Below are 20,591 nucleotides of genomic sequence, written 5' to 3' on the forward strand. Positions count from 1 at the left end.
AATACAAAGAAGCCACAAATATACCACTAAATATAACCAAATTGATATTCACAACATCTGGAAATACTTAACTAAGGAACCCTGCAAAAATATTATATGTGGCGCTAGAGAGATGGCCCAGTAGTTAAGAGTACTTGCTGTTCTGGTAGAGGACACAGGTTTGGTTTCTCGACCACATATGGTGACTTATTGCCTTCTGTGACTCTAATTCCAGGGGTTCTGATGCATTGTTTGACCTCTATGGACATCAGGCACACAAGCAGTATACATACATACATAGAAAGAAAACATTTATACGAGCAATATATCTTTTTTAGAGCAGACATAATGCTGGAGTTACTGCTGAGAGATCTTTGGGCAGAGAGATCTTTCTATCAAGGTATGGGTTAGAATTCCATCAGCTTTTTGCACTACAGAAGTCTTTATATATCTTGAAATAAATAATAGTATACACAAAAAAGTATTGTTACTTTATAAAACTGAATCTATTTCATTGGCTTACAGTGGATAAGAGACTTGCTGTGGAGTCTATTAAAAAAATGGCTGATTCAAACCCATCTGTCTTCCTTATAGCATGTATACGTTGGCACACATGACTTTCATTATCTTCTAGTTATACAGACAGAACACTTGCTTTGAATGGCAGTGTTCTGAGATCTTTATTATGAGTGAGTGGCAGTTAGCACCAATGATTGAGGAGAATCAAACCAACAAAAACATTTGCCTTTATAAATGTCCAAACTAGAATCCTCAGTGACTGGACGTGAGGTAACAAGTAACCCTAATTGTTTTGCAAATAGAGACGGATAACCTGAAAAAAAAAATTTAATGATTATCCTTCTGCGTACAAAGAGATCAAGTTATAGGACAACAATAATACTCTGTTATTTTTCTATAGAGGCTACATTTTATCTTCTTGTTTATATCCAGGTAGGATCTATATATTGGGAAATAGAAGGCATTTCTTGATTAGGAACCATGAGTGGAAGAGTACCAAATGGACAAGAATGCGGCGAAGGAAGTCTTTACTGACAACTACCCATTTGTAAGACAAAAGAAGACACATCGCAGCACTTTCTGTGTCTTCTTTGTCTTCCTCTCCAGAGCATCCCAGTGGAGAGTTCCTAGCTCTTATTTTCTTGAGTGACTATGGGAAAAGGAGACACCTACCAGATTAGTCACTTCACTAATATGGGTCTGGATATCTGTATTTTGTTCTCTTTTCTGTAGCAGCCATGAAGAAAACAGTATCTATTTGAATTATCCACATCTACAGCATGACTCTTTCTTATCCTGTGACCTCAATGAACTCTCTCTTTGTTATCGTCTGGTAACTTTAAACAAATGTATAAATTAGGTGAGATTTTTGCCTCTCTTGTGAGTAAACTTCTAATATTTACTTTAAACATTCCCTTTGAGCCTTTTCAAATTTATAACCTGCCATTCCCTATTACATTCTCATTCTAGATAGGAGGCAAGCATTGTAGCACTCAGGGTGAATCCTTCCTTTTTAAAATGGCTTTTTATCAGCCCTCCTAGGTTAGTAAAGCCATAGTAATCTCCAATTAAGATGCCTATTATTTAGAGAATATGGGACACAGAAACATCTAAAATCACTTGGAAGATATAATATTAGAATGTTCCCTTTTATTAGCTTGTTTATATTAAAACAACTAGAACATAAAAACAAAATCAGATGCCCAAGGCACAAATAAATGGGGAAGAAGCAAGGGGAAAAGGAGCCCTGAGTATCTTAGAGAAAAGCATGCTTAGAGATTCCAGGTGTTAAGATCCATCCAACATCACCTGCATCTACAGATTCCTGCCCAAGTAGACTGATTGGGCTTTGCCTCTATTTGTCTACTGGCAGCAGTGCCTACTCCTTTAAGACTAGACTCCTAGACAACACTTCATTTCACTTATCATACCCCTTTGTTTCAACTTTGAATGTTTCCAAGGTTGGTCTTTCCTTCTCCCAACCCTTCTGCAGTTGTGGCTTTGCAGCCCCTGTATCTCCAAAGTCCACACATCATTCTTTGCCACTTTTGCTGTTTTTAAGTGATTGTCTAATACTTTGTATATCCTTTGCCTTTCCTAATTTTTTCGTCAGTAGAGTGTTCCTAATTAAATATTAGCATCATGTGGCCCATACAGGAAGAGGACCTCTCATTAATTTAATTTATAATAATCATATCCTTTCTGACAAATAGTTGAGCTTTCCTGTGAGCATTAACTGTGAGCACTGAGAGCTGTTGATGAGACAGTTTCTCACTCTGTACTTTGCTTGTATCTCTCTTAATAGCTGGAATTCTGAATGGAATTTAGGAAGACAAGTAATTGCCATGTATTTTAGGAATACCTTGCCTTTTGGCTTTAATTGTTCTGAGAGTATAGTCTGGATATCCCTGTTCTAAAAACAAAATGAAGTTAGAAATTACTATGAGTTATTCCTGAGCAGCATATAGATCATATAGTCAAAATTATAAAAGAAAAATTGACTGTCATACATATGATGGAATGGAATAGGCTATGATGGTAATGGCATGCTGTGGTGCTCAGATCTCCAGGACTAGGTAGCATCTGAAGAAATACATGTGAAATTCAACTTGACTGAAATACTTGTTCACTGGCATGTCAGAATTGGCTCGGTTCTCATTCAGCAAGCTGACAAGCTCATCAGCACTCCTTTCCTGCTGTTTTTCAGACTGTGGGTATTACTGGAAGTTTAATTTATTTTAGAATCCGTTCCATCACTATTAGATGTTTAAGATATATTATATATGGTATCATTGAAAAGATATCATTTATATAAAAATACACACACACACACACACACACACACACACACACACACACACACACACAGTCCAGTGGTAGTCATAGACACTGGTTCTTTCATCTAACGGCATCTGTTAACATAGCTGTTATCTTTCAGTTAGTAGAGTGGTTGTTTATCTCACAAATTGATGAGGATTCTGTTTTAATTGTCTGAACTACTCACTGGTGGAAATAAAAGTGAACCGTTTTGCAACTTATGAGTTGATTTTGATGCTGGAGAGAGAGAGAGAGACCGATCTTTAAAGAACTATGTCTTATTCTGAAATGACACTCTAAAGAATTTGTCACATAGCCCATAAATTTCTCTGAAAACATGAAAAATTTGAAGTCAATTATGATAAAATTTGTTTTGAAAATATGACCTCATGTAAATAATAGAGATTAGGGGAAAAAAAACCAAACCAAACTAAACCAAAAAAAAAAACAAACAAAAAAAAACCGAGCATGGTTAGGACTTGGCTGAAGGTGAGGCAAGCACTTAATTAGCCACAGTAAGTGGGAAGGTAAAGCTCACCTCAAACATCACTTGAAGTGATAAGACACACACAGAGTTTAGTACAACAGCTCTGCTTCTCGGGAGAAACATTTATTCTGAGAAAATTAGAGGAGGATGAAAAAAAAAAAGCAGAGGTGTTTGTGTGACTGTCCTCTTTATAGCAATGATTCTAATAAAAAAAAAAGGTTGTGACTCCTAATAACAGCACCTTTATCAAATGTTTAGTGAATCCACACAAGTGGTTTTTCATCAAGCTGTGTAAAACAACATGTTTTCTGTGTCACAATAGAAGCAGGGATATGTTAACATATAACCCCTGGAAGCGTGTCAGCCTTGCCAAAGGCATGAGTTTTACACTGCCCACACTCAAACTTACTTCCACCATCTAAGGCCACAGGGGTGGGAACTGTGCATTGCCCTTCTCGAGCTCATTTACTATCCAAACAATTGGGGCAGCTAATGAATTAACGGAACCTATGCAGAAGTAAAACTTCACTGCTCATTAAGTAAATGTTAGTAGTTTGATGCAAGCACACACATCCTTGTCCTCACAGAGGATGGCTCTGTGAGTAAACACCAACTTTTGCCAGATTTCTTTAAGGATCTGAATTAAAAAAAAAATAATGTTCCTGTTCTAGGACCTCCCTGGACTTTATAATTGTGCAAACTGATGTACATGTATTTAGTTAAAGCTGCATGCCAATGTAATAAAATAGAAATTTTATAAAGAAAATAATTTAAAAATGTCAGCAGCTATGTTACATATTTTATCTAAAAATAAGTTATGATAACTTGCAAAGAACAGACTGTCAGATTACATATTTCCCTAAGGAATTTAGCCACGCTCAATATCCCATTTTCACCATCTTATTAGAATTTCAATATCTATCAATGTTTTATACTTATAAATAAAAGTGAAATGCTGTATACACAATATTTTCTCACTCTTGGTATTTAAGGTATTTTGTGCTAAAATATCAAAAAGCATATGTATTTATGAATGCACACATTCACTGACATATTTCTTTTAACTGAAAATAGATTTTTTCATACAATCTATTCTGATTAGAGTTTTCTATCTCTCAAATCTCCCCTACTCTCCACCCACTCTGCTTTCAAATGCCCTCCTCTCTCTCCTCTCTGTCTCTCTCTCTGTTTCTCTGTTTCTCTCTCTCTCTCTCTCTCTCTCTCTCTCTCTCTCTCTCTCTCTCTCTCTCTCTGTCTCTCTCTCTCTCAAAAATAATAAGTTAATATAAAATGCATATTTCTTAGTGAGGGTGATATTTAGTTAGAAGCTTTGGAGCATCTGTAATGAGAGAGTTGTTTAACTGTATCTTCATAATAGTCCCATATCTTAAATTTGCACTATCGTTTTACATATGGTCTGTCAAGTCCAATGCAACACACACACACACACACACACACACACACACACACATACACACACACACACTCACACACACACACATGCTTTTATATTCTTCTGTGAGAATCTAGTTTGTTGTGGATGCCTATGGATTTAATTAATGTTTGTTCTACTTCTCTTCATTTCTAACGATGATTCTGTTTTACAATTATAAATAAAACACCTTAGCCACATTGACCATCTTGTTTTCAGAAACTTACAATCATGCATTCTAATCTCCTATGTGTTCTATACTTGCAACGTGTTGTTTTTGCATCATTTCCTATTCGTTTTTTCTTAATTATGTTTCCCTTCTTTCCTGTCCTGGAGAGTGGGTTGGGATAAATGACATATTTGGGTTAAGATAAGCATAATACACCAAACCATTATTCTGGTGATTTCTATAGTCCTGGGCATACAGATCTAGTAAAAAGTAAAGAATTTTTAGCACTTAACTCACTGTGCTTATTCTTGAACAAAGACTAATACAATTATTATCTATGCAAGGGACAACATGACATAGCAGCACTGCCAGCATGACATTATGATACTGAGGACTTGTCTTAAACAGTGAAAAGGACCACAAAAATATAAACAAGAGAAAAGCAGTAATACTAACAAGACAATTATGAGAACGCTTACTTTCATTTTAAAAGCTGATAAGAAATCTGTCTCCTGATTCAACTTTCATTGCCGAAGTGTTTTGGCCAATTATACTGTTCTATGTATACCCACAATTGACTGTTAGAATGCACAAAGGATTGTGCCAATCTATTGGTTTATGAACGATGAGAATTGAACTGATGTCTTCATTCTTATAACGCAAATGCTTTGCTGACTGAGATATTTTCATGCCCTCCCTTCACATAGCATTCTAATTTTTTTTTTCCTGTATGATCCCAAACTTTAAGGTCTCTTTCTTATTTCTCTAACTAGATTTACGATTTTGTCATCTGGAATGCCAGCCATCTCTCTCACGTCAACTCCATTGACGAAGCTGATGGATCACCATTTCCTAAGTGTCATCTCACCAAAATTGCCCTGTCTACTGCAAAGTCCTTACCCAGGAAGACTGTGTCTTCCAGATCCTCTACAATTTCAGCAGAAGCTCTTTTGAGAGCTCTCCCCAGCCGGCTCCCTTTCCTACATTTTAGAGGACCCAGGCTCCACCTATGCGGCAGAGTAGTCACACCCATCACACTGGAAGCCTCATTCTCTACAGGCTCATTGGTCTATGTGACTCACATATCAGCACAAAGATGCTGTTGCTGGCTGACCGCAGCTGATAGAAATGGAAATTAGACTCTGCTAACGCAGCCTACATTACAGCTCAGTGATCTGAAATGTGAAAGCTGGTATTTCTGGTAAATACTAAATGGAAAGGGCAGTGGACTATTGTATGGGTTCAGGTGCTTGTGTGACCTGGTGTTAATTATCTAACCTGCCTGAGTTCTTCAGGACTGTAACCTTGTAATATTTCAACACCTGTTTGAATGTCAGTCTTATGAGGATTGCTGTCAGGATTGAATTGCACAATGGCTATAAAAGCTCTTCACAAATGAGAGAGAGTTTGTCACAAAACTACATGGCTTATTTCGTTAGCAGCAACTGTCTTCCTTCTACCCCTGTCGTGGTCTGGATGTCTGTATTTCTACCCCAAGGCAATATCCTTTCTTCAAGCTATAATATTTAGAATTTAAAATATAAGCAACAGTGTTAGCAGCTTTCAGAAGGACTCTTAAATATGCTTTATGTTTTCACATTTAAATTATGACTATCCGAAAGTACTATATTTGTTGAGTTCTCTCTTCTTAAAAATTGTGTCATGTCTCAAACACTTGCAATTTGAAGGGACACTGTGCAGTCATTTTGAAAGATTTCAGAAAACAAAACCATTTGTCTACTTCAGTGCTTTTGAGTTCTGTGTCAGTTCCACACTGCTTTTCAATAAACTGGTTTATCTTGCCTTGATAATCTGTGTTATAACCATTTCGGCTTCAAAATTACTGCAAAAAAAGTAATTGATCCTCCGCTTCAATATTCCTGCTGTTTCATTAGCTCTCTTACAATTCAGGGAAATCTATTTCTCACTGATGTTAAAAAACATAACAAGGCCACAGCAGGGAGGCACTAGCTTCATTAAAGACCATTATTACAAAAGCAATATGATCGAGGGCAAATTGTTTCTGGCCTTGTAGTCCTGGTCCTGTAGCCCACATTAATCTGTGCATTTGGAACCACAGTCAGTTTGTTATCTTCTCTTTATCTTTCACTTCCCATTGGCAGCCCCTGGTGGTGCTGGGCTTGTCAATCCACAATCCAGAGGATTTCTTCCTCTGTTGATTAAAAACAAGCTAAGCTTCTTTGGAAGTGAGGGCTACAGTCTGTCAATAACTAAATTTAGTTCCGCTTTCTAAAATATCACAATGCTGGTTTCCAGCAACCGTGGATGCCAGCATTATTTAAAGAGTGATTGAGCAGAGAAAGCATAGAAATTTTGACCCACTCAGGCTTCCATCTATCATGGGAGCCTATAATAAGGGGCTGACAAAGAAGGATTTAAGATAGAGAATCAGTGATTGCTCTATTAATCTAGTTTAACTGATACTAAAATCTGACAGAGCGAATTACAAGTTGCAGGCAGTAAGGCTTATCAATTCATTACCACTTTCAAGGCTCTCCCTTGCTTTCTTTCTGCCTTCAGCTTCTGGCAAAGGACGGCCTTTTACAGTTCAATTTCTCAGTTTATTTTTGACTGCTTTTAATTAAGTTTGATGGCCTGCTTCTGCACTACTGAAGTTATTGGAGTTGCAAAGCACTTTGCTGTTATAATGATAGCTCCCTTGATGTCTGTTCATTATTAACTGCATTTCAAAAGTGCTGCTCTCAACTCTCATTTTATAAATATTTAAATAAATGTGAATTTCTATAACATAAATATCTGTGCACAAAAGGCCAGGGTTCTGCTGCCTGTTTAATAGGTTAGACGCAGTAAAGTAGAAATCTTTTCTGTACTGTCATGTGCAACGTTAACTGCCAATGCAAATCGTCCCAAATAGACGGCCTCAATCAAATAGTGCTGGAATCTCAAAACTAACAATGATTGGTGACCTGAGTCAATGTCAGTCTCATATAAATTAATTACAGTAAACAACTAGGAAGAACGAATGAATATTTTATAACTATAAATATTGGATTTTTAAAAACTATTTTAGAAAGTTGTTTTATCTTAGCCTTAGAATAGTGAAAAATGTTGAAAAAATTGGAGTCTGGGTTACAGAGGGAGAATATGTCTCAAAAAATGAAAATAAACAAAGAAAGACTGTAAATGTTACAGAAAGGGGTTTACTGTCTTGTCTAGGGGAAAACACCAACAGAGAAATTGCGAATTAAAAGCTGCATAGTAAACCACGTCTATTTTAATGATCACAGGAATAAACTGTCCTTTACCTGTCTCTTTAATTCTCCCTCTGGTAAAATACATGTTGTTTGAAAACAAAACAAAACAAAACTACAAAGGCACAGAAGCCTAAGTGAAGATATGAATAAAAGACAAAAGGTGTTGGCCAAAGTGGAGTTAAGATCAGTTGTACCTGTTCTAAGCACCGTCCTCATTCAGTAGCTAGAGTGCCCTTAACACTATCTCTCTTGTATACTCAAGGAGGTGGAGGCATTAAAAAAGAGCAAGAAGTACCAGGACTCAATTCCACATATCCTCTGTGATGTTGGGGGGCAGTGACCTGCTCATATATACTATGTCTATGAACTGGTAAGGTCAGGAAGCAGGTAAACAAGGAATTGATGTATCTGATTTGGCACACCTAGCAGAGTTAGGCGGTCCTACATAGACATAGTGAGCAGACCGGCCAGGGCAGAGCCACATGCTGGAAGGCATGAATAAAATATGGTTCTGGAAAGGAATAATAATGCCATTTTAATATGGCTGCTCTCTTTTTCTACATGGGATATATTCTATTGTCAATATTCTCTCCTCAGTGACACCTATGTAGTTTATTCTACATGTACAATCCACCTGAGAAAATTGGTACTTGGAACTTAGTATAAACACAACTTACATAATCAAGAGGCCAGTACTTCCTTTTCTTGCTTGACTCTGAGGTCATCGGTAGCCAACTATACTACTGCATCCCCATCTACAAAGCCCTCTAAGATACAACTGAGTAAGGGGAGATATCTATCTTCTTGGCAAAATCCTAATGTAAATAATTGTAAGTGATAACAGCAATAGCCAATCATTGTGATTAACAGGGTCAATTAAGGATTCAAATAGTAAAAATGACCCCTGACCAATACTTAAGTGAGAAAAAGTATGAAAATAGTAACAAAGCCAAAGAAATACAATTTAAATAGTTCTTGGAAAACAAATACATTATCATATAAATTTGGATGGGGTAATCACTTGAAAGACAAGGGATGAATAATTTTTTTTTGTTCTGAGTTTCAGGGGTGCAGGTCCAAAATTGGTGGTTGCATTGGTTCTAGACCAGTGAGAGTCTAGCCTCCCAAGGCCTGGGACAGCAGAGCTGCCCAAAACAGGACAGCAGGAAGACAGCATGCTGGCACTCAGTCCATCTTTATTACTCAATATGGTGCTATCTGGAGTCACGCTATGTTTTCCTCTTTGGTTATTTCTCTCAGCAATTGGGTTGACCATCAAAATTGCCCAACCCAAAAAAGCAATCCACTGTGTTCCAGCACTAATTAATAGTACTCTTGAAAATCTATGACATTTGTATTATGAGACACAACTAAAGAAGAGACAGAGAAGTTTTCTCAGCATGCAGAGAAAATCAACTTAGTTTGACCCAAAGGCACATTATCAAGAATTTCCAAAAACTGTAAATTCTTCCTATGAAAGATAAAGGAGTAACAGAACTCCTGTACACAAGAGAAGGACTTCTGCTGGCAGCAGATGAAAACTTTCTTAACTGCTAGAGAAAAGCATTGGCAACCAGCATTGAATGCCATTATAATAATTTATGTGTAAATTCTTATGTGTCACATCACCCAGACATATTGAAGGGTGGAGATTGATTGAAGGGACCGGAAGTATGTTATCAGAGATCAGATACATGGGGAACCAAAGCAGAAGCAAGGAGCGTGAAGTAATCAGAATCGAAAGCAGAAGTGTAGAGTTTTCAGTAGTTAAGTTTATAAATACCATCAGTACAGAATAATTGCTTTCACAATTATGAATAAATATTGTGAACTTTATACATTTTAGCAAAACCTAAGTTTTAACCAAAAAATGCACGCTGTGAATATTTACATAGTCTTGGTAATGTCAGCACAGAATGTTACTTTTACATAAACAATAGTATTTAGTGTATTAAATCTGGGAAAGAAGGCAGTCTTCAATCATGTACCTGTCTTAATGTTTATATAAATATCATAATAGGAAGCCAATAAGTAATGTTTAAAAATGAAAAACTTAGATAATCAGCATCATCCAAGTGTGCAGCAATTGAATGCTGGTCTTATTCCATGGCAAGAATGTACCACACAAAGGCTAGGGGCAAGCCATTATAGTAAGGTGTGTGTATAATCCTCTTGGGATCATTTGATTTTTATATTCAGAAACTGTATTCATAAAAATAAAAATATTTAATTAGAATAGTTTTTGCTGCTAAAGAATTACTTACATCATTGCTACTATAATATGCTGGCAGCTATATGGAGAGTTTTCTCCAAGTTCCTTGTGTAGGGATGTTTTAAAAGAAGCATTAAGTGATTGTTTACATTCACTTCATCTTCAAGCCAAACTATTTCCTACTGCAAGAGAAAAATGATTTCCTAAGAGAGTCTAGAAATGTCTTGTTTTTCCTTTATGCTGTAAAAGTGACTTTTTAAGGGAAAATGAGGCCCATCCTTTGAAAAAACTTAGAAAGCTACTGTGTGGTCTGCATTCAATAATATGAATCTTACCTTTATAAGGTTTGCAAAGCATACTGCTTTCCAAGTTAAGGGTAAGTGGTTTTTTTATGACAACTCCAAATTTTATTTTATGATCCAATAACCTTCAAATGAGACCTTCCTAAAAGCTGTCTGATCATGCTTTTAGAAAGATGTTAACAATGCCTATAGGTTGAAAACACTTGTTAGAAAAGTATAAAATATTTTTAAAGAAAATAACACATAAGTTGTAAAATTATAAAGAATGGAATTAAAAACTATTGAAATAAGATATAATAAATATTGATTTTCATTCAGAGTTTTAGACTCACCAAGATGGAAAGATGTGCTCTTCAAGGCTGCCAATACATGCAGCCAAAACACTATGAATATAACACTTATATTATTCCTGATTGTTTTGTGGTTCTTCTTGCTGTATGTAGTTCATTTTATTTATATGTACTAATATAAATATACATGTAAAAAAGGAATTCAATTTTAAAAATTGGAAAAAAGATAAAGGTATGTTTTAAATAAATCACATTCTTTCCTTGCTTTCAACTTTGTTCTGTGATGAAATGTCAGTTTTTCTTTCTGTCAGTGACAGATTTTGTGAAGTTTCAAAAGATCAAGTATGTTTTCCTGTAATCCCAAAGTATCTTACAGTAGAGTAGGAAACTGGGTAGAAATAACTTTAACCTTAGGAGCTAGCATTTACTATTTCTACTACAGATTGCTCTTATACATGATTTTTGGTATTATTATTAGTTATTTGAGAATTTTGTACAACCTGGTTTGATTATACTCAACAACCCTACTCTGACTCTTCTCAGACCCACATCTCTTTTCTGCCCACCTTGGAATTTCTTTTTAAACCATCAATACCAATTTATGCTGCCCAAACATTCTTGGGTGTGTGGAGCATGGTTCACTTGCTAGGAAACAGCACTCTTAAAACTCCTTCTACCGCAATTGTCAATACCAATAGCTCCATGGCTAGCAGTGGCTTTCATGCCCAACTCCCATCTAACTGCTTGCATTTCGTCTGTTTTGTAGATGTTTTCACCACCAGTGTGCATTCTTATGTTCACCTTCTCTGTGGTGTTCAGAATATATCTTTTAGTAACCTACCACCCCTGTCTCTCATACTTTTTTGTCCTTCTTCTACAATGATCCCTGAATCTAAAGGAGGAGAGTTTACTGTGTGTATATTTCACTGATGTCTGAAGATTTTGAAGTCTTTTGTTTGCATCTCTTCCAACTGTGGGTCTCTGTGTTAATCACTGAAATCTGATGCTTCTCGGATAAAGACTGCGAGATACATCAATCAATGTGTGGTGCTTTGAACGAGAGTGGTCCCCATAGACCCATATATTTGAATTCTTGGTCACTAGAGAGTGGTGCTACTTCACAGGGGTTAGAAGGTGTGTCCTTGTAGGAGCAGGCCAGGCCTTGTAGGAGAAAGCTGGAAGTGGGCTGTGGAGCGTCAAATGCTCAAGGTTGGTCCAGCCTCTCTCTCTCTCTCTCTCTCTCTCTCTCTCTCTCTCTCTCTCTCTCTCTGCCTGATGTATGAGCATCTGGATGTAGAACTATCCACTACTCCCCAGCACCATGTCTGCCTGCATGCTGTCATGCTTCTCACCACGATAACAAAGATCTAAACCTCAGAACTGTAAGCAAGCACCAATTACATGTTTTGCATTATAAGATTGGTCAGGGTCACGATGTCCCTTTACAGCACTAAATCATTGATTAAGACAATGTCACTAGAAGTCAGTTTAAACAGTAGTAGGTTTTCTTCTAGGGGCCACTACCTGTCCAGTTGTAGATTCTTGGCCCCCAAATTGTGCCAGCCATGGCGTTTATCTTTTCTGGAATGGATTTAAAAGCAAATCAGAAAGTTGTTGGCTTCTTCTCTTGTGTTCATGCCACTAAGGCCCCAGGGGTATGTCTAGCCAGCCACTCATTATTATAGCTTGAAGCATTCTTTTATGCATATGATTGGTGACTTTTTTTCTCTTCCAGTACTATGTATCTTACTTTCCTCTACTATGAAAGCTAGTCAATAGGGACAAAGCTTCTGGGTCACTATTAGCTTGTTTTCTCTATGTTCTTTACTCAAATACATCTTGTCTCCAGTAATAGGATCTTACCATCAAGGTCCAGAGGACAACACAGACCAACAGCAGTTGCCTACATTTGGGGATCTATTGGACTTTATAGGCCAACCTCTCCAAGAGAAGTAACCCATTCCCGAGAGTGAGATTTTATTTGTTAGACTCCAGAGCCTAGTATGATAACTGTTGCCCTGTTAAGGGTAATTCAATTTTTAATTCTCTCTTTCCTCTCCCTCTCTTTCTCCCTGACTTCCATCCCCACCATGTCTAAACTTCTATGGTAGTTGCCTTCAATAGTTACTGTATTAATAGTGTGAAAACATTAGGACATTTGATAAAGTAGTTGGTAAAAGTGTTTTATGAAATCAAAGTCCTGGCTTTTGTTCAGAAAGAAAAAGCAAGTTTCTGGATATTTATGCTCTGTAACCTTTACATGTTAATCTATATTTTATTCAGCATTATGTAATCATAAATTTGAATTTTTATTTGTTTACTATAAATGGAAGAAAAGATTTCCTATAAAATACCGAGATCAATTTTACTGCTTATAAAAGCTCCTGATTTATGACACTAGGCTAATTTGTTGTAGAAAACTAAGATGTTTCAATGTTGTAAGATATAGCAGCATTTGCTACTTTATTGTGGGTTCTTTTCTCTTCCACTCTTCTCCTCCCTTTTTCTTCCTCTCTTTCAAACACCTAACATTAGATAGGAGAGCAAAAAAGGGTAGAGAGCGAAGCAGGTGTTGGTATCATTAGATACATTCCTGCTGATTAGTGGTGTCAATTCTATGGAGCAAGTTTGATCTTTGCTGTGGCGGTAATCTAATTTCTTCTTGTTTCTTTGTGCATGAATACTTAACAAACCTCAACCAAAAGCAACCAACAACCCACCCCTCAGGACTCTAGCATTTATATATCCTCTTTAAAGGTCCTAGAATTCTAATTGTCAAAAACTCTCAGAAACTATCTGCAGCTGGGAAAATCAGGCCTCTACTTTAAAAAAATGAGGCAAATCATAGTTTAACAGGGCAACAGTGACCCTAATAGGCTCTGGAGTCTAACAAAAAAATCCCTACACCTGGGATTAAAATAAACCATTCTTATAATATTTCTGTGGCTTTCTTTTAATAAAAAAAAATCACTACAGTAAGAGAGATTCTTCACTTTAGCTTACTTTGTGTGCCATAGAAGTTTTACTTGTTCATTCTGTGACATTAAATTCCACTGTATCCACAGATACAGTACTTAGTATTATGTACTCGATCGTTTAGGAAATAGCAGATATTTCCACACTTAGAAAAATGCTTTATAAAACCATTCCTACTGGACATTTTGTAAGGGTTCTACCCAGGGTGTAAAGCACAGTGATTGCTGGAGGAGGCACATTAAAAAAAAAAAGCAATAAAACACCTTGCAATAAAATTAAAGACATAATAGCAGATACACATGCTGCTCTTTTTCTGCACTGCCTTTTATTACATGCTTGTTTTGCAAAACCTCACTGTTATTTCTTTACATTAAATTTACTGTGCAGCTACTATTCTCCACATGTCCAGTGTCATTTCCCTAGTCCATACATCTAGCCTCTTTGATTCATTTCGAATTCAGCTTCCTTCCATCCCCTTTTGTGTTACTAATGTGTGCTAATCACATTTGTGTTCAAAAGGAAAAACAATTGACACTCCATCTCCTTTTGTCTCTTATCACTTAAAATCAAACTGCTTACTGGATATTGTGTGGATATACTATGTAGTGTACTATTAATATCTTCATATATGTTGTATTTGCTACAGTGAGTGATAAATTATATTTGTTTTTACTTTTAATTACCTGTGTGCTAGTATGTGTGTGGGGGCATATTGCATGTGAGGGCAAGAGCCCATGGAATCAAGAAAAGGGTGTTAGAGTCCCTGGAGCTGGAGTTACAGGACAAGGGCTCTGGGGTCCAAATACAGGTCCTCTGTAAGAGCAGCAAGGGGTCTTACGTCCTGAGCCAGATTTCCAGGTCATAGTAGGTTTTAGTATATTTTGATTGGTTGCATATCTTTTTGGCTGATGAAAAGTCTCTTGTAAGTCAGTCTCATTATATCCTGAAGTGACTTTCCAGACACTTAGGATTTTCTTAATTATGCAAGTAAAGAACACAGGAAGCCCCATCCTATTTTTGGTTAATAGCAATATAATACACTATAATTTTATTTCATCTTACTTGGAAATTGAATTGTTTTAAATGTGAACAACTGGTTGATTTTAATTTATTCTACACATTATTTTTTAATGATTGGTAGCACCCACCATATGTAAAATATTTTGCATTATCATATGATTTTCTAATATATTGACATAGTATGTTAGATATATACATCAGAAATTTAACTCCAGTGATAAAGGTTAGCATCATTACAGATGTTAGTCACAGTGAATAACATCCATTGTGACATGTTAACTGTAGCTGAGATTTGAGCTCATAGAGTGATTAATGTGCAATTGGAATTAGTGTCCAGATCAACAAATCAATCCCATCTTAACATTCTGTGCCTTTAATTTCCATGTCAGATGTGTTTTGTGAGTTGATGCCATGAAAATGAATTGCTTTATGTAATTTTCGTGAGGTTTTCTTCAGTGATGAATTCCTTTTTCCAAAGGGAGAGAGATACCTTATGAACCATTGAACCTGGCAGCAACACACATTAAGCAAAAAGGAGAAAACCTCCACGAACACCTTTCTGAAGAGACATCACAGCACCAGGAAGAGAAGAAGAGAGATTTCATCATAGGAAAGAAAACAAAGACATATATTTCAGAGACAGAGACAGAGACACACATACACACAAACACACACACAGAGAGAGAGAGAGAGAGAGAGAGAGAGAGAGAGAGAGAGAGAGAGAGAGAGAAAGAGCAACAGAAGCCTCTGGCTCCTCACTTTTGGTAATGTCATTTTATGATAATACAGGTAAATGTATTACTTGTGTGCCAAAGAAATGAATTTAAAGGAATCACAGAAAAACATGGCAAGAGAACATAAATAAATCTCAAGGCTTCAATGAGCAAAAGGCTCAATAGTATGATTAATTATACAAGATAATTTTTCTTAATAACAGTAATATAGACATATATAATCTAAATGTATGTTGAAATACGGTAATGAAATATAATGAAAATACTTTTTATATTCTGAGAGACTGGAACTTTTGTTGGACCTCCTAGGCAAAGTTAATAATAAACCATAAGGTAACTTAAAACTTAAGCCTGCTGTTCTATCATGTACTCAATCTGTTTGTTTAACCCGCCATCAAGAGAACAATTTAAAAACTAGCTGTAAATGCATTTGATTTCCCACATAATCAGCTCTTACAACTTAAGATAAAGCATAGCATTCTTTTTAAATCACGCAGTCTTTCAGGCTTTTTCCCCAGTAATAACTCATGTGCGTTTGATAATAATGTGTTGAAAACAGCAAATACATGGTGGGAAAAAAAAAAGCCTTATAAAGTGAACTTCCAACCCAAATGTTAAATGCAACGTACAGATACTGCTTGATAAACACAACGATGTTGAGAACTGTGTTATATGGGTCAGTTGGAGTCATTGATTTAATGCCTTTTAAAACTCTGTTAAATATTTTCATAAAGTAACTCCTATTCCTTTGCCATGTGATATTTACTGAACTTTTCAAACACACACACACACACACAAAGCCAACAGAGTAAAACCCATTGTTAGAGACAAACACACTCAAAAGGAACAACAAAGGGACACATACAGACACAAAGGGATAGACTCATAAAACAGTATTCAGGCAGGCACAGAGTCAGACTCATACAACAGATAGACAATGAGATGGAGGACGCAGGAAAAGTAAAGCAGGAAATTCAAACCTGGTTTACTCTTATACATTATTGGCACCTCTGAGTTTTTATTAGTGTTTTTATACTGATGGCATTTTGAGACCTTATGTGAGAAATCTTTAATATGTTTAGCCCAGTGAAAACATTTAACATATAAAGTGAAATACTTTCTTCCAGCTTAAAACATACATTATTATTCACATTTATGCAACAGATACCATATTTTTCTATTAGTTACCATAAAACAGTATAATGTATATGAGCATAATGTATATATTACCCACATTGCACTTATCATTTGTAGAATTTACACAGTAACTATACAGCTACTCTTGCCATCACAAAATAAGAGGTAACTTTTTCTTATTACAAAACAAAATGTGGAAGTGTCTTGATTTCATATCCAGTAGATCATTTTAATGTAATTCTTGGAAATCTTTTTAGTGCCTCTGGAAAATAAAGTTACTCTTTATTTTCTTCCTAAAGTCCTATTTTTTCCTTAAGAGTAAGCTTCAGAGTTAATTTTCCAAATAAAGAAAACCATTGATTATAGAAAAATATAGATTAGAATATAGAAAGTTAATAAATATATGTTATATTGTATATGCTATTAAAATATGTAGTGTACATATCACTACATTCTCAGAAAGGTAGAAGTATGTTTATTATACTGACCCATTTGTGACTCTGTTTTCATTTTTATACGCTGGGAACATTAAAATGCTCATTTTCTCATTTATAAATGTGCCTGCTTCTTATTGTAGAAGCATTCTTTGAAAGCATGTGTTTTTAATAGTTATATAGATTTACTGTTGAAAAATACCCTTTTATAAGTTCTAAAGGAACATACTTGAGTGTTCATAATTCTCAATGCCATTAAAACAGACTGCAAGGAACATCCTATTGTTTAAATCTTTTTAGACATTCCTAATTATTACCTTACATTAAATCACTACAATTAGAATTGCTGTGTCAAAAGCGAGAGCCATTAAGATACTTGATGAACAGACGAAAGGCTTATTGTGTACTTTTTATCTGTTCCTAGCCCTGTCCCTAGTATACTGGATTATTTTTTCCTCTTCATCCTTGAAACTGGTTAAAGCACAGAATCAATGTGAATTACACATAAAATACAAAACTGAGAAGACTGCTATATGGGTTTAGCGAAGTATAAGATGCTTTTAATTAAGTTGTTAATATCAATCTCTTTCCTACCTCAATAGTTTGTGACTCTAGCTCACAAAGATTCAGGCTGATGCTTTTCTACAGTCATATATTTTCATTAAAGGAATCATGAATAAATGTGTCAGAATTTGGAAACTTTGTAATTTTAAAATCAGAAATAAGGGAATCTAATGAGACTTTGAGCAATTGGCCTTTTGAATTGTCTACTCTGTGAGTGACAAAATGTGTTGTTTCTGTGGTAATCCAGCCTTTTGCCATCTGTGGGTTGAAAAGGCTGGTTTGATATTGGGGAGCATTGCTGGAAACTGCCAGCCCTACTCTCCAACTCTGCAGCTATGTAAACACAACCGTTCCTTGTAGCTCAGGAATTTTGACCATTGCTTTAACTTTAAGTCTCTGCATCACTACAATTTCTGCCATTTAATGTTATGAGAGGAAAGCATACATTGGTTTTAGAAACATGTGTTGAAAAGTGCTTGTGAAGCTTCAGTATGAATTTTGTAGGATAAAGATAGGAGAGGGGCAACATTGCATTAGGGAGAAGCGGCCATGTTGGACACACTTAACTCACCGGGAGCCGAAGCCCATCATGTCCCTCAACACTGGGGCCAGCATACTGACAGTCAGGCACCGTCACTGGGGTTTCACAGGCCAGGAACTGCTTGCCTTTTATTTCAAGCTGGAACAAAACATAATGTCAGTCATCTTTGTATTCTCTTTCAAAGTTAATATAATATTCATCATATAATTTTCCTGTCATATTAGATATTCATTTGTCAGAATATTTAATACAAAGGTAACAGTAAACCATTGACGTCTCTAATTTATACCCCAATGGTTAAGACTGTTTCAGTCAATGGACCGGCTATATTTTTTCTATAAAGGAGCTCTTGCAAAAGATTATCATTTCAGTGTAATCATTCATATCTATTTGGTTTCATTGATATGCTAATTCAAGAAGTCATTTGTATGCATTGTCTTAAAAGACTATAAATCTAAATACATTTCAAACCTCAAAAGAAGCAACATTTTAAAATATTATTTACCATTTATCCTATGGAAGGGAATATTAATTATATTTAAGCAATTCCTACAGCCTGTGTCTGTCCTAACTCATGTACTTCATGAGCAGACAACTGTCTTATCAAATGTGGCGTTTTGTCAGTCTTGTGAAACTTGTGATGAACATAGACCCTTCAGGCTGAGCTGCCCATGTAAGTGAGATATGTCAGGCAGGATCTCCCACTCACCACTATTAAATTCACTTGACCTACACCTCATTGAGAACTCAGGCCATCACAGTGTGGGACTCTGAACACAGATCAGAGAAGGCAGAAACACATCAGATTGTTCAGCATGGTTTTGTTTTGTTTTGAATCTTTGCCTACTTCTTGCATTTGACTCTGACTGAGTCTTAGGGGCTTTGTGGAACTTGCTGATACTATTGATGTTCTTTATCTTCCTGTTAAAATGCACCCCTGTATGATCCACTTACCACAGTGCCCTTTATCACTTGCTGGCCTAATTAGTTGTCTGCATTACCACCTGATTCTAGTACTATCTTCCGTAAGAGAACAATACAACTCCACATATCTCAGTATCTATCCCTACCCCAAACACTGCTATCTCATGTCCATATAGGGATTTATTATTTCATTTCACCTGATATTGATCACTTAATGGTTCCTCTTTCTTTTTATTTAAAGTATGGTGTTTTTAAGGAAGAACTACTTTGAATTTTGAAACTCTACTTCAAAATTAACTATTGTTCTACTCTCTGACTCTCTTCTGTCTCTCTTTTATTATTCAAACAGGGTTTTGTTAATTTGTTTGTATTATTCTGAAACATTTTCTTATCCCTTGTCTTTTTTTCTGTTCCTGTGTTCTCGCCAAGGTAGAAATGTATCAATCCTCACTTAGACAAAGACAATACTTTGGCATTTTGATTCGGTTCTATCTAAAAGCAGAGGGCACTTTTAAATTAGGATAATATAATGGGAGTTTATTAAAGAATCTCTTTACACAGATGTAGCTGTATGAGGAAAATTACCCCTGCAGTATGGTAGACTTGCCTTGCTCAGGCTGCATGCTTTAGCAAAGAAGGAGTTTTATTGGGACCTTCTGAATCGGAGTCTGAACAAAAAACACAGTCTTCACTCTTCCACCATGTTTCTTATGAGATAAAGACACTGAAGGCCTAAAAGGTTGGACGTTTGCTGATGATCATCCTATGCACTACTTTCTGGGTTAGGGAAGAACATCAGAAAGATAGTGAAATGAAAGGGGGCCAGTAGTAAGTTCTGTGTATGATGAAGAAGAAAAGAATAAAAAACAGATCTATGTTTCCTTTCTAACAAATCAGATTCATCACCTGTATAATTTATAATACATGCTTTAGAAATTTTTTAGGTTAAACAGCAGAGTACCTTAAAGCACACACTAATAGTATTGCTCCATTAGTACCAATGGCAGAGCTGCCTCCTCAAAGCAGTACATACAGAAAACTCTATATTGTCTTCAACTCAAACCTGCATTTCCATGAATTTTCCCTCTGCTAAGGATGACTCATCTCCTGTCATCTCTAATACACTTTCCTAAAAGCTCAAACTTTATAGCAATGGAGTAATAATGTATTAGTTGCTTGTCTCATCCTGGGGACAAAACACCTGACAAAACCAAGTTAAAGAAGGAAAGTGTATCTGGGCTCCATAGATCCAACGGCACCCCATAACACAGAATCCATTCCGTCCAATTCCAGAAGTCTCCATAGTCTGTAACAGATCC

General features: G+C 36.1%; 1 protein-coding gene across 14 annotated transcripts in view; it reads right to left on the bottom strand.

Annotated features, from left to right (window-relative positions):
- PTPRD (protein tyrosine phosphatase receptor type D) overlaps positions 1-20,591 on the bottom strand; it is a 2,167,047-nt gene that overhangs the window by 1,541,493 nt on the left and 604,963 nt on the right. For all 14 annotated transcript variants that reach the window (XM_084785035.1, XM_084785038.1, XM_084785037.1 and 11 more), the window contains exon 3: positions 18,379-18,486. The gene's annotated coding sequence lies outside the window, so the exon portion shown is untranslated. The remainder of the gene's footprint in view (positions 1-18,378; positions 18,487-20,591) is intronic.

This window comes from Acomys minous, assembly GCF_964271855.1.
Source record: "Acomys minous genome assembly, chromosome: 1".
Lineage (NCBI taxonomy): Eukaryota > Metazoa > Chordata > Mammalia > Rodentia > Muridae > Acomys > Acomys minous.